Source organism: Saimiri boliviensis, chromosome 16, assembly GCF_048565385.1.
Source record: "Saimiri boliviensis isolate mSaiBol1 chromosome 16, mSaiBol1.pri, whole genome shotgun sequence".
NCBI lineage: Eukaryota > Metazoa > Chordata > Mammalia > Primates > Cebidae > Saimiri > Saimiri boliviensis.
In genome coordinates this window covers 25616261-25629270 of record NC_133464.1, presented here as the reverse complement: position 1 = coordinate 25629270, position 13010 = coordinate 25616261, and the positions used below count along the sequence as shown (strand labels likewise).

At 34.1% G+C, this 13010-nt stretch overlaps 1 long non-coding RNA gene across 5 annotated transcripts in view; it reads right to left on the bottom strand.

Moving 5' to 3' along the window:
• LOC141581603 (uncharacterized) overlaps positions 1-13010 on the bottom strand; it is a 117463-nt gene that overhangs the window by 38823 nt on the left and 65630 nt on the right. The window contains exon 1 of one of the 5 annotated variants that reach the window (XR_012514315.1): positions 12407-12439. The exons of the other annotated variants lie outside the window; for them this stretch is intronic. This is a non-coding gene — a long non-coding RNA (uncharacterized LOC141581603). Of the gene's footprint in view, positions 1-12406; positions 12440-13010 lie in introns of those variants that run through there. 5 annotated transcript variants of the gene reach the window in all.

Below are 13010 nucleotides of genomic sequence, written 5' to 3'. Positions count from 1 at the left end.
CTTTAGGAAACTTCCAGTTTCAGCTCAGACACAAAAAGAGCTGGGAAGGCATTGCTTACATCCTTACAATAAACAAAGACAGGCCAAAGAGAAAATCAATAAATTTTCTTGGATCTATCAGATAATTGAGTTGGAAAAGCAAATTAATTGGGAAAGCAGATCACTACCCCAATATCTAGAAAGACAGACAGATCCAGAGAATTACAGCCAAGATCTATTTATCTGGGGTAGAAACCACTGCAAAGAAAAACTGTTAGGACATATTATACCAAAGTCCTAAGATATATAATTGTATCCTTTGTCAAATTATTTAATAAAGCATGAACATTACAAAACAACAAACAATAGAAAAACTGGCATGGACACTTAAATAGTAGTTACGACAAATTGCTGAAAGATGATTGTGAACTGGGTGAGAGTGAGAAAATAATTGAGGCAATATTTTTAGGGGTCCAACACGTTTTTATGGGCATTACATCCAGAACTTGTAGGAGATTTCACATTAAACATTTGAGAAAGATTTCATGGCTCTGATGGGGGCAATGAATAATATCTGTGACATGCTAACAGAGTTATCTGCAAAACAAAGGCATTCTCTACAGAGAGAAAGACTATATGAGCTTTGTCCCAAAGTCATTGATAAGATGCAAGAAAATGGGCAATGTAAGTAAAGGGATTTTAAAAAATCTAAGGATCAAAAGAAAATCTAGAAATATAAAAATAATGTAATGTACAGATAGAATATGTTTTTGGACTCAATAGACTAGACATGACTATGAGAATCATTGATTTGAGTAGAGGCCAATAGAAACTTCCCAAAATAATGTGCAAAGAAAAAGAATGAATGAAAAGAAAAGGAACAAAATCCCCAAGAACTATGAGAAAATGTTAAAATGTATATATTCAAAGGAAATTAAATCAGTATGTAGAAGAGATTTCTGCACTCCCATGTTTATTTCAGTAGTACTTACAGTAGCCAAGACATGTAATATTGTGTCCATCAACGAATGAATGGGTAAAGGAAAAATGGTATATATACAATGGAGTGCTATTCAGCATATAACAAGATGGAAACACTGACTTTTGCAATAACATGAATCAACCTGGAAGACATGTTAAGCAAAAATGCCAAGCACATAAAGACCAACACTGCATGTTCTTACTCATGTAGGGGAGTTTAAAAAGTTGATCTCATGGAAGTAGGAAGTAGAATAATGGTTATGAGACTGGAAAGGGGAGGGGAAGTGATAGATAAGGAGAGATTGGTCAAGAGATACAGTTAAATATGAGGAATATATTTTGGTGTTTATTGGACAGCAGGATGACTATAATTAGCAATGAGGCATCATGTATTTCAAAAGAGTTAGAAGAGAGGATTCAGAATGTTCTCAGCACAATAAAGTCTTAAGTCCTTAATTTTCTATTTACCCTCATTTGATTAATACATAATATATAAATATATTAAAACATTACATTGTACCCATAACTATGAACAACTATGTGTCAAAACTGAAACAAACCTTTAGAAAGTGTATAATGTCAAATTTGAACACCAGGATGAGAAGAGTGAAAAAATCAGGAAAAAAAAAAAATGTAAAATTCTAATGGGTAGGAACTCCTTTTCAAACCTGATGACAGACACCAAACCACAGTTCTGGGAAACACAGACAAATCAAAGCAGAATAAGTATCAAAAAACACCATTCCTATTTATAGCCTATTCAAACTGCAGAAAAAGAAAAGACAAAAATAAAATTTTGGGAGATACTGGCACAAGGTGGGAATACTTTACTTTTAAAGGGACAAAGATATGGTTTAGTGCTGATGTCTGGTCAGAAACAATACAAGCCAGCAGAAAGTTGAGCAAACATGTAGAGTTGAAGGAAAGAAAAAAAAAAGAAATAAAAAGCAAAAAGAAATTAGAATTCAAAATAATATGTCCAGCTAAACTAACTGTCAAGAGTAAAGGAGAAATAAATGATTTCTTAGACAAGCAAACACAGGAGGAATTGTTTTCCAGCAAACTTGATTTGTAAGAAATGTCCATAGACTTTTTTTAAGGCATGAGGAAATGATATAGATCTGAAAAATGGTTTTACATGAAGAAAAAATAGAGAAGAAATAAATGAAGATGAAGGAAAATCTTTTTTTCTTATTGATGTTAATGATAACTGTTTTTAAAAGTATTAAGAGCAAATGTATCATGTGATTATAGCACATGGATACAAAAAATGGATGAGTACAATATCATGAGGAAGGAACTTGGAACTCTCCAGTATAAGACACATAAACTACACACAAAGACAAGTAGTGTTACTTAAGAGTTGAATTAGATACATTAAAAATACTGTAAATACTAGAGCAAACCAGCATAGAAATTTTCTTTAAACTGTGTAGTTGATATAGTAAAGGAAAAAGTAAAATGAAGCTATAGAAAACACCCAAATAAAATCAAAGAATGCATAAATATATGCCTCTGACAAGGAATAGAAAGTGTAATAAGCATGGCTGTTATTAATCCAACCATATAATTTATAACTTTAAATGTGAACAGTCTAAATGCAGCAACTAAACAATAAAGATTATTATAATGAATAAATAATTATGAAAACTCTATGTTGTCTATTTATAAAAATACTTTATATTTGAAGATTCAGATAGTTTGAAATAAAGAAATGAAGAAATGTTTACCATGCTAAAACTGATGAAAGGAAAGCTGGAGTCACTATGGGAATTTTGAAAAAGCAGACTTTAGAACAAGAAAATTTATTAGAGATAAACAGAGGTGCAACATAATAAAAGTGTCAATTCTTCAAAAAGATATAATTCCAAATGTGTATACACCTAGCTATAGTGGTAAAATAAACTAAAAAAATTAAGAGAAGTTAAGAAATAAGTAAACATTCCACTATTATAGTTACAGTCTTCAAAATACCTGTTAAGAAGTATGAAGTTTAATAAATTGCATTATAAATCAATCTTATGTATATGATATTTATGAAAACTTCCATCCAACCAAAAACACACATTTTACTCAAACTCGCATGAAACATCTACCAAATGAGATCACATTCTGGGTCGTGAATTTTATTTAAAAAATTAAAAGAATGAAAATCATTCCAAATATGTTGTTATTAAACCATTGTAATATTAAATTATAAATCAATAAGAGAAGTATAGGTGGAAAACTCATATATATATTTTTAGATTAATCAACTCAATTATAAGTAACCAATGGGCAAAAAAATATTTTTTTAATAAAACTATATTGAAGTGAATGTCAATAAAAATACAATTCATTAAAGTTTGTGTGATGCAATAAAAATCAGTGCTTAGAAGGCAGGGTGTCACATTAACTGCATAATTACAAAATTAAAAGCCTATAAAACTTGGCATTCTAAATTAGGACAGTAAACAAACAGCAATTTAAAATGCAAACAAGGAGTAAAGAAACACCAAAAGGGAAGTGGAAATCAATGAAATTAAAAATATAAAAACAATAAAGAAAATCAATACAACCAAAAGCTGGTTTACTGAAATGGTCAATAGCATCAATCAAGTAGTAGTCAGAATAAGCAAGAAAAAAAAAAAGACAAATCAATATTTACTAATATCAGAAATAAAACAGATATCATAGCTACTGCTCCCATGAACATTAAAATAGTCCATTTCATCCACTCAACAGGTAGATAAGTAAACCACCACAAAAGCTAGCCCTGGCAAAGGAGTGATGGTAAGATTATTTCTAGAATATATTACTTGTAATGTCAAGTTTAAAGCAAGTGTTATAAGCTTTGCAAGTAAAAAGCAAAGTCTACCACATACACAGAAAAATAAAATTAGAAGTTACTCCTAAGGCCAAGATATGAAACTCAATAGACAAAGACATTAATAGACTATTAAAAAGTATGTAAAAACTAGATGAATTCATGCTTACAGAAGTAAAGTACAATGACAATGTCACAAAATAGAGAAGAAAAATATAAATTGCTTTATAAAAGAAAATTGAAATCTGAAAATTAAAACACACAATCCAAGTAAAAAATTTACTAGAGTGTCTTAAGATAGGAGTTGAGCTCCTGAAAAAAAAAAAAAAGAGAGAAAGAGAGAGAAAATTTAAAGGTATATAGAGATTATTCAATAAAAATCAGGGAAAATAATGAGTGCAGATATAGGTGACAGGGAGATGGAGGCAGCAAACCACATTGCCATGTATGTACCTATGCAGCAATCCTGCATGATCTGCACATGTGCTTCAGAACCTAAAGTATAATGAAAAATATTTTTTAAAAATTTTAATGCAAATAAATAAATAAAAAGATTAACAAAAATAAACAGAGTTCAGGGAAATGTAGGACATTAAGCACCCTAATATACTAGTGTGAGTACCTAAAAAAGAAGAGAAACTAAAAAAAGAAAATAAATTTTTTAAATGAAAGAAATTGTTCTAAATTTGATTTAAAAAATAATAATCTACACACTCAGGAAGCTCCATAAACGAAGTAGGATAAGCCCAAAGAGATCCACATACAGACATAATTGTAAAAGTTTATGAAAAGACAGAGGCCTATCTTTAAAGGAGTAGGAAAAAGCAAATGACTTGTTACCTTTGAGGCAATTCTACTAACAGTTGACAACTCATTAAAAAATAAAAAACAAAAGAGGCCAAAAGGCAGAGAGGATGTGAAAAAATAAATGCTGTCAACCAAGAATTGTTTTCCAGCAAATGTATCTTTCAAAAACAAAGGTAAAACCTATACCAAATAAATAAAACTGAGATAATGTGTTACTTGAAAAATTGCTTTAAAATAAATAATTGAAAGATATTCAGGCTGAAAGCAAATAATCTTGTATGATAATCCAAACCTAAAACGATAACAACAAATCGGATAACTAAAGTACTTATGTAAATACAAAATATTTTCATAAGTGATTTTAAAAGCAGGTGTATAAAATAGTACACACGAAATTGTATCATTGGACTGTTAGCATTTAAAAATATATCAGATAATAGAATAAAAGAGGTGGGTAGTTGACCAGGGGCAGTGGGTCATGCCTGTATTCCCAGCACTTTGGGAGGCTGAGGTGGGCGGATGACCTGAGGTCAGGAGTTCAAAACCAACCTGACCAAAATGGAGAAATCTCATCTCTACTAAAAATACAAAATTATCTGGGCATAGTGGTGCATGCCTGTAATACCAGCTACTCCGGAGGCAGAGGCAGGAGAATCACTTGAACCCAGGTGGCGGAGGTTTCATTGAGCTGAGATCGAAACATTGCACCCCAGCCTGGGCAACAAGAGCAAAACATCATCTTAAAAAAAAAAAAAAAAAAAAAAGAGGTGGGTAGGGCCGGGCGCGGTGGCTCACGCCTATAATCCCAGCACTTTGGGAGGCCAAGGTGGGTGGATCACGAGGTCAAGAGATTGAGACCATCTTGGTCAACATGGTGAAACCCTGTCTCTACTAAAAATACAAAAATTAGCTGGGCACGGTGGTGCATGCCTGTAATCCCCACTACTTGGGAGGCTGAGGCAGGAGAATTGCTTGAACCCAGGATGCGGAAGTTGCAGTGAGCCGAGATCGCGCCATTGCACTCCAGCCTGGGTAACAAGAGTGAAACTCCGTCTCAAAAAAAAAAAAAAAAAAAAAAAAGAGGTAGGTAGGAGAAAACCTATGTGGGATGAAACAAAATTATGCTAAACTGTAACTTGAATCTATAGAAACTAATGAATAGAATCAGAAATGATAAAACAATTAATATGAAAATTTTAAAGTATATATTTACTCTGCTTTTTATTTAGCTTCTTTAAAAAATAAATGTATGTATGGCAATAATTATAAAAATGTGGGTTTGGGTTCTTTACATATATAAATGCAATGTAAAATATATACAATAATAAAAGCACAAGAAATTGAAGAAACAGAGCTACATTTAAATAACCTTTCAACGTCTCATGATGACTTAGAATTACTACAGACTGTTGAGATGTAAATAGTAAACCCTAGAGAAATCACTAAGAAAATATTTTTAAATACAGTAAGACATTATTAAATACATTTAAACATTACAATTAAAATACGTACACTCAATGCAAAAGAAAACAGTAAAAAAAAAAGTAACAAAAGAATGAGACATACAAGAAACAAACAGCAAAATTGCATACATCAGTATTCCAAACCTTATCAGTAATTATATTAAAGGTGAACAAAAGAAAAATCCCACCAAAAGGCAGAAATTGTCAAATTATTTTTTTTAAAGTTCCAACTATATGCTGTCTATAGGAAACACATTTTAGATTTAGACATACCAAAAAATCGAAAGTAAAAAATTGGAATATCATATTTCATGTTGACAACACAAAAAACCTGGTGGCTATACCAATGTCAAATAAAGTAATATGAAAACAGTTACCAAAAGATAAAGAGGGACATTTGTTAATCATAAAATAATCAACTCATTAGAAACAGATTACAATTATGAATATATATGTACCTAAACAGAGACAACACTACACTAAGCAAAACTGACAGAATTGAGTGGAGAAAAGACATTTCCACAATAATTGGAGACTTCAATGCCCTTCTTTTGATGGTTAGAGCAACCATACAGAAGATTAACAAGACAATAGGAAAGTTAACAATCAACAAGACCTACTAAATATGCATTGGACACTTGACCCAACAACAACAAAATACACATTCTTCCAAGGTGCTCATGGTACATTTTCCAGAATAGACCAAATGCCAAGCCTTAAACAAGAATAAATAAATGAAAGGCAGTAGAGATCAATTAGGAATGTACTAAAAAAAAATTGAATAAAATCAGAATCATCAACCAAAAAAGACCCCTGGAAATTCACAAATATGTGCAAATTAAATGACATACTTCTAAATAACCCGTGGGACAAAATATACCACAAAACTCCAAGTGCCTACCTCTGTTCAAACAGGGAGGCTATTTTGGCTTTTAGGGAGGCATCTTTTGGTGAAGCCAATTCCAATGGCATGTTAATGCATCAATTTTTGAGCCAAGCTGTCCTCTTTCTTACAGTCTCCTGTATTAGGATTAGGGAAGCATATTTAGTGATAGGATTACCTCAGCAAAATGGAATAGCCAGATTCAACTATATCTCTCCATAAAAACATTGAAAAAAACCGTAACCAGTCAGATTCAACTTCATTAAAATTTTGAAAAATAGTTCCAGGTTTACGGTAGCAAAGCACAAAGCAAATGCTAACTCAAAACATAGCCGATATAAGAAATAAAAATATTTGTGATTTTTTTTCTTTCCCTTGCTCCACCCACTTCACAGCATGGGAACAGTCTTGAAGGCAGCCTAAGCTCCCAATATAGGACCGTGGTTCTTGGGTCTGGAGAGAGTAGAACAAGCCTTCCTTGCAAATTATTGGGTATGCCTGGTATAAACTCTTGGAAGACTACTTGAAGGATTGAGGCAAGGTGCTCATCACTTTCACCTAATTCAGAACTCATGGCTGGAAAAAGAATGAGCATCATTCAAAAATACCACAAGATGGGATGAGCGTGGTGGCTTACACCTGTAATCCCAGCACTTTGGGAGGCCAAGGCAAGTGAATCACCTGAGGTCGGAAGTTTGAAACCAGCCTGACCAACCTGGAGAAACCCTGTCTCTACTAAAAATGCAAAATTAATTGGGCGTGGTGGCACATCCCTGTAATCCCAGCTACTCAGGAGGCTGAGGCAGGAGAATCCCTTGAGCCTGGGAGGCGGAGGTTGCAGTGGGCTGTAATCACACCACTGTACTCCAGCCTGAGCAACGAGTGAAACTCCATCTCAACAACAACCACAACAAAACTACAAGGTAATCTAATAAATCAAAAATGCCTGGGACAAAAGACTATGTTCTAGACATGTAATAAACTACCTAAGGCTGAGGAAGAACAGCTAGGGCAGAGTTTCTTTGAAAAAATTAAGACATTCAAAAGCATTCGTGCATACAGGGGAATTAAGAAAGCCACATGCATGTCCAGGGCAAGACGCATGCTCAACAAGGCCCAAAGCTTTTACCTCAGGCTAATCAATAGACTTAATGTAAGTTTGGCCAAATGTGTCTACGGCACAAAACTCATCTCAAACATTGGGCGAGATATTTTCTTTGCTTGATTTAGATCCTGGTAATAAAAACAAAAACTGTCCATACAATAGCTGAACACAAGCTAAAGAACAGACATGTCAGTTATCAAACAAGTAAAGGAATCATCTGCAAATGAGATTAGAAAGTAGTTAAACAGACTACTGCATCAGTTTCAAAGAATCGGAAAATAAAAAATTTTGAGGAGAGGAGAGAATCTTCAAGCTATCACTCAGTAATATCCAAATATCCAGGTTTCTACAACAATCAGAAGACTAATAGAAAAATATGGTCCATGTAATAGAACAAAATAAGTTGACAGAACCTGTCCCTGAGGAAGTCCAACATTGGATTTACTAGACAAAGTCTATAAATTTACAGTTACATGCTGCTTATCAATGGGAATATGCCCTAAGAAATGCATTAGGCAATTTCATCGATGTGCACATCAGATTGTATTCATGAAAAGCTAGATGGTATAGCCTACTACATATCTAGACCATATGGTGTAGTCTATTGCTTCTAGGCTAGACACCTTTACAGAATGTTACTGTACTAAATATTGTAGGCAACTGTAACATAGAAATAAGTACTGTGTATCTAAACATAAATGCAGAAAAGGGTCAGTGAAAATACAATATTATAATCCTACAGGTGGACAATCATAAATGTGATCTGTCCACCATTGAATGAAATGCCACTATGTGGTACGTTGACTATCCTCACAGAAAAACATAAAACTGAAAACTAAAGAACTAAAAGAAATCATAAAAGTGATGCACAAACAAAATAGAATGTAAGAAAGAAATACATTCCAAAAAGAGCTAAACATAAATTCTGCAGTTAAATTTATAGCAGACATTTTAAAACATGAAAGATATGAGCAAGCAGAAAATACAGTTTGAGAACAAAAATACAGGATACTTGAAATTAGGAAAATGTGTAGCTCAATATAAAATCCAGTATTATTGCATTTTTGTTCATATCTTTGTGTTTCTTAAATAATATCTAGGATAAACAATATCAAAATAATTATATCATTATAATTCTCAACACAAAATGTAGAAACATGTAATTTGTAAGAGAAGCAACATAAAAGGGAGGGAAGTTCCATAGAGGTAGGGTATTTGCATGCTATGGATGTTAACTTTAATTGAAAGTATATTGTTTTAAATATAGGATGTTGAAATTTTGGGGGAGGGTTCTGATGTAAAATATATCTCCTATTGTGGGTTATCTTTGTTTGGATGTTGAATATTGTATATAATAAGCACAGAGAAAATATCCACAAAATAAGATGCAAAAAATAAAAAATAGAAGGGAATTAAGTAGCTCATTAAAAGCAAACAGAAAAGGCAGTAATAGAGAAAGTAACAGCAAAAAATTATAGGTTATATATATATATATATATAAGCAAAATAGCAGAAATAAGTCCTTTGTTATCAATGATTACCTGAAATAGAAAACTATCAAACTCTTCAATCAAAAGGGAAAGTAGAATGAATTTTTAAAATGACATAACTTCAAGAGACTCACATTAGCCCTTAAGACTCAGATTGAAATTTAAAGGATATAAGAAGATGTTCCATACTAATATCAACCAAAAGGAGAGCTATGGTAATATTAAAGTAAATTTATAACTGGTATATGAGGAAGAGAGAGGTATATATTTAAAAAGTGTCAATTCATTAAGAAGATATAGTTATAAACATATATTCTCAAAACTACATAGTCTCAAAGTAATATGAAGCAAGTACTGATAAACTTGAAGGAAGGAATAGATAGTTCTACATTAATAGATGGAGACTTCAATACCCCACTTTCAAAAATGGATAGAACAGAGAGAGATCCAAGATGGCTGATCACTAGCAGCTCGGGATTGTAGCTCCCAGTGAAAGCGCAAAGAACGAGAGGACGCCACACCTTCACATGAATTCTTGTTGCTCACGCACCAGGAGATTCCCAGCGGAGAAGCCCCACGGGTTGCCAGCGCGACTCTTGTGACCGGCGAGGCGGTTTTGCCGGCGCCTTGGAGTGTCGGTTCTTGGTGCAGAGTCAGAAAAGCACCGTCAATCTTAACGCTGCTGATTTAGTCGGTGCAGTGGGTTGCTCAGATTTCGGCGCTGAGAATCAATAAGTTGGACGTCCACTCAGAAACCCAATTACAAAGACAGTAAATACAAAGACCACAGATGAATAAATTTATAACGAAGGGAAGAAAACAGCCAAGAAAGGCTGAGAATACCCAAGATTAGAACGCCTCTCCCTTAGCAGGGGATCACAGTTCCTCATCAGCAACGGAACAAGGCTTGATGGAGAACGAGTGTGTTCCAATTACAGAAGCAGCCTTCAAAATGTGGATAATGAGAAACTTCTGTGAATTAAAAGAACTTGTTTTGAACCAATCTAAAGAAACTAAGAACTTTGAAAAAATATTTGACGAAATGTTAACAAGAATACACAATTTAGAGAAGAATATAAGTGAATTGATGGAGCTGAAAAACAACACGAGAACTACGTGAAGTATGCACAAGTTTTAATAGCAGAATTGATCAAGCAGAAGAAAGGATATCAGAGGTCGAAGACCAACTCAATGAAATAAAACAAGAAGACAAGTTTAGAGAAAATAGGATAAAAAGGAATGAGCAAAGTCTCCAAGAAATATGGGACTATGTGAAAAGACCTAATCTACGCTTGATAGGTGTACCTGAATGTGACGAAGAGAATGAATCCAAGCTGGAAAATATGCTTCAGGATATTATTCAGGAAAATTTTGCCAACTTAGTAAGGCAGGATAATATTCAACTCCAGGTAATACAGAGAACACCACAGAGATATTCCTCAAGAAGAGCAACTCCAAGGCACATAATCGTCAGATTCACCAGGGTTGAAATGAAGGAGAAAATACTAAGGGCAGCCAGAGAGAAAGGTCAGGTTACCCACAAAGGGAAGCCTATTAGACTTATAGCAGATCTCTCAGCAGAAACCCTACAAGCCAGAAGAGAGTGGGGACCAATATTTAATATCCTTAAAGAAAAGAACTTTCAACCCAGAATTTCACATCCAGCCAAACTAAGCTTCACAAGTGAAGGAAAAATAAAGTTTTTTGTGAATAAGCAAGCACGCAGAGATTTCATCACCACCAGGCCTGCTTTACAAGAGCTTCTGAAAGGACCACTACACATAGAAAGGAACAAACAGTATCAGCCTTTCTAAAAAAAATACCAAAAAGAGCATCAATATAATGAAGAATTTACATCAACTAATGGGCAAAATAGCCAGCTAATATTAAATGGCAGTATTAAACTCACATATTTTATTATTAATTCTAAATTTAAATTGACTAAATCCCCCAATCCAAAGACAGACAGGCAATTTGAATAAAAAACTAAAACCCATCAGTATGCTGCATCTAGATCCATCTCACATTCAAGGATACACAAAGACTCAAAACAAGGGATGCAGAAGGATTTACCAACCAAACAGAAAGTTAAAATAAATAAATAAAAAGCAGAAGTTACAATTAAGCAACAAAGATCAAAAGAAGCAAAGAAGGACATTATATAATGATAAAAGGATCAATGTAACAACAAGAAGAGCTAAAGATCCTAAATATATATGCACCCAATACAGGAATATGTAGATCAGTACCACATCATATCAACTTAGAAGTTTAAACGAAATGTTGGTTGGCTCCTTGTTTGTTATTCTCTTCCCTCATTTTCTTTTATATCTCCATTATTAAGGACAATTATAGGCATACCCATATTTAGATTACATTCTAGCCCAGGCAATAAAGCAATACCCCCATCCTCTCTCCCTCTTCCTCTTTCTCTTTCTTCCTTTTCTTATTAAAAAAAAAAAAAAAAAAAAAAAAGCAGAACTCTGTATCAAAAAAACAAAAAACAAAAAAAACAAAAAAACAAAAAATGCAAACAACACTGAGTCCTAGAGAGGTTACCAGCCACTCAGGTGAAGGGCCTGGGATTTGCATCCAGCCCTTCAGCCCTTGCAGGGCTTTCCTCTTGCCTCAGTTTCCCAGAATAGGGGTACCAGCCGTGCTCTGAAGCTGTGGCCTCCTTCATGGCCTCCTGCCCTGGCATAGGGGCAGCCAGGTCTCCTATCCTTGAGTGAATCAAAACCTTGTGTCCAGGCACAAGGTCCTGCTCCCAAAAGCAGTGGCCACAGCCCTGGGCTGGATGCAAAAAAAAAAGAAAAAAAAAAAAAAGAGTGTTTGATAAGAGCATGGCTTCTGGAGCCAGACCGAGTTTCTAACCCTTTCTCAGCTTCTTACCAGCGCGGTGATGCCGGGCAGGCTACCTGGCTTCTCTGTGCTCTTGTTTACTTGCCTGTAACATAGGGACGAAGGCTGTCCTAAGGTATAATTGTGGGAACTTATGTAAACACATAAAACAGTGTTGCACATAGTAAGCCCTTGGCCAGTGTTAGCCATGATCAGAAAAGCATTTTATGTAAGACCTGAGAAAGGAAAAGACAGCTCAGACTGGGGGCTACGTGCCTGAAGATTTCCCTAGGGAGAGAGTGAAAATAAAATGTTAGGTCACAAGAGACAGGCAGACCACAGGACTGGAGTTAAAAAAAAAAAATGGATAGAACATCTAGATGGAAGTTCAATTAAAAAATACATGACTTAAAAACATATGAACCAACTGATCCTAACAGACATAATGTGTGTATGTGTCTGTGTGTAAATATATTTTACATATATATACATACATATACATATACATATATATATATAGAGAGAGAGAGAGAGAGAGACAGACAGACAGACAGACACTTGGTCTATGACTCAGATTTAGAAGATGTCTCGGCTTAAGATTTTCAAAAAGGTATGCTTGACAAAGTAGACACCAAGCATGCATCTCATTGGCTTC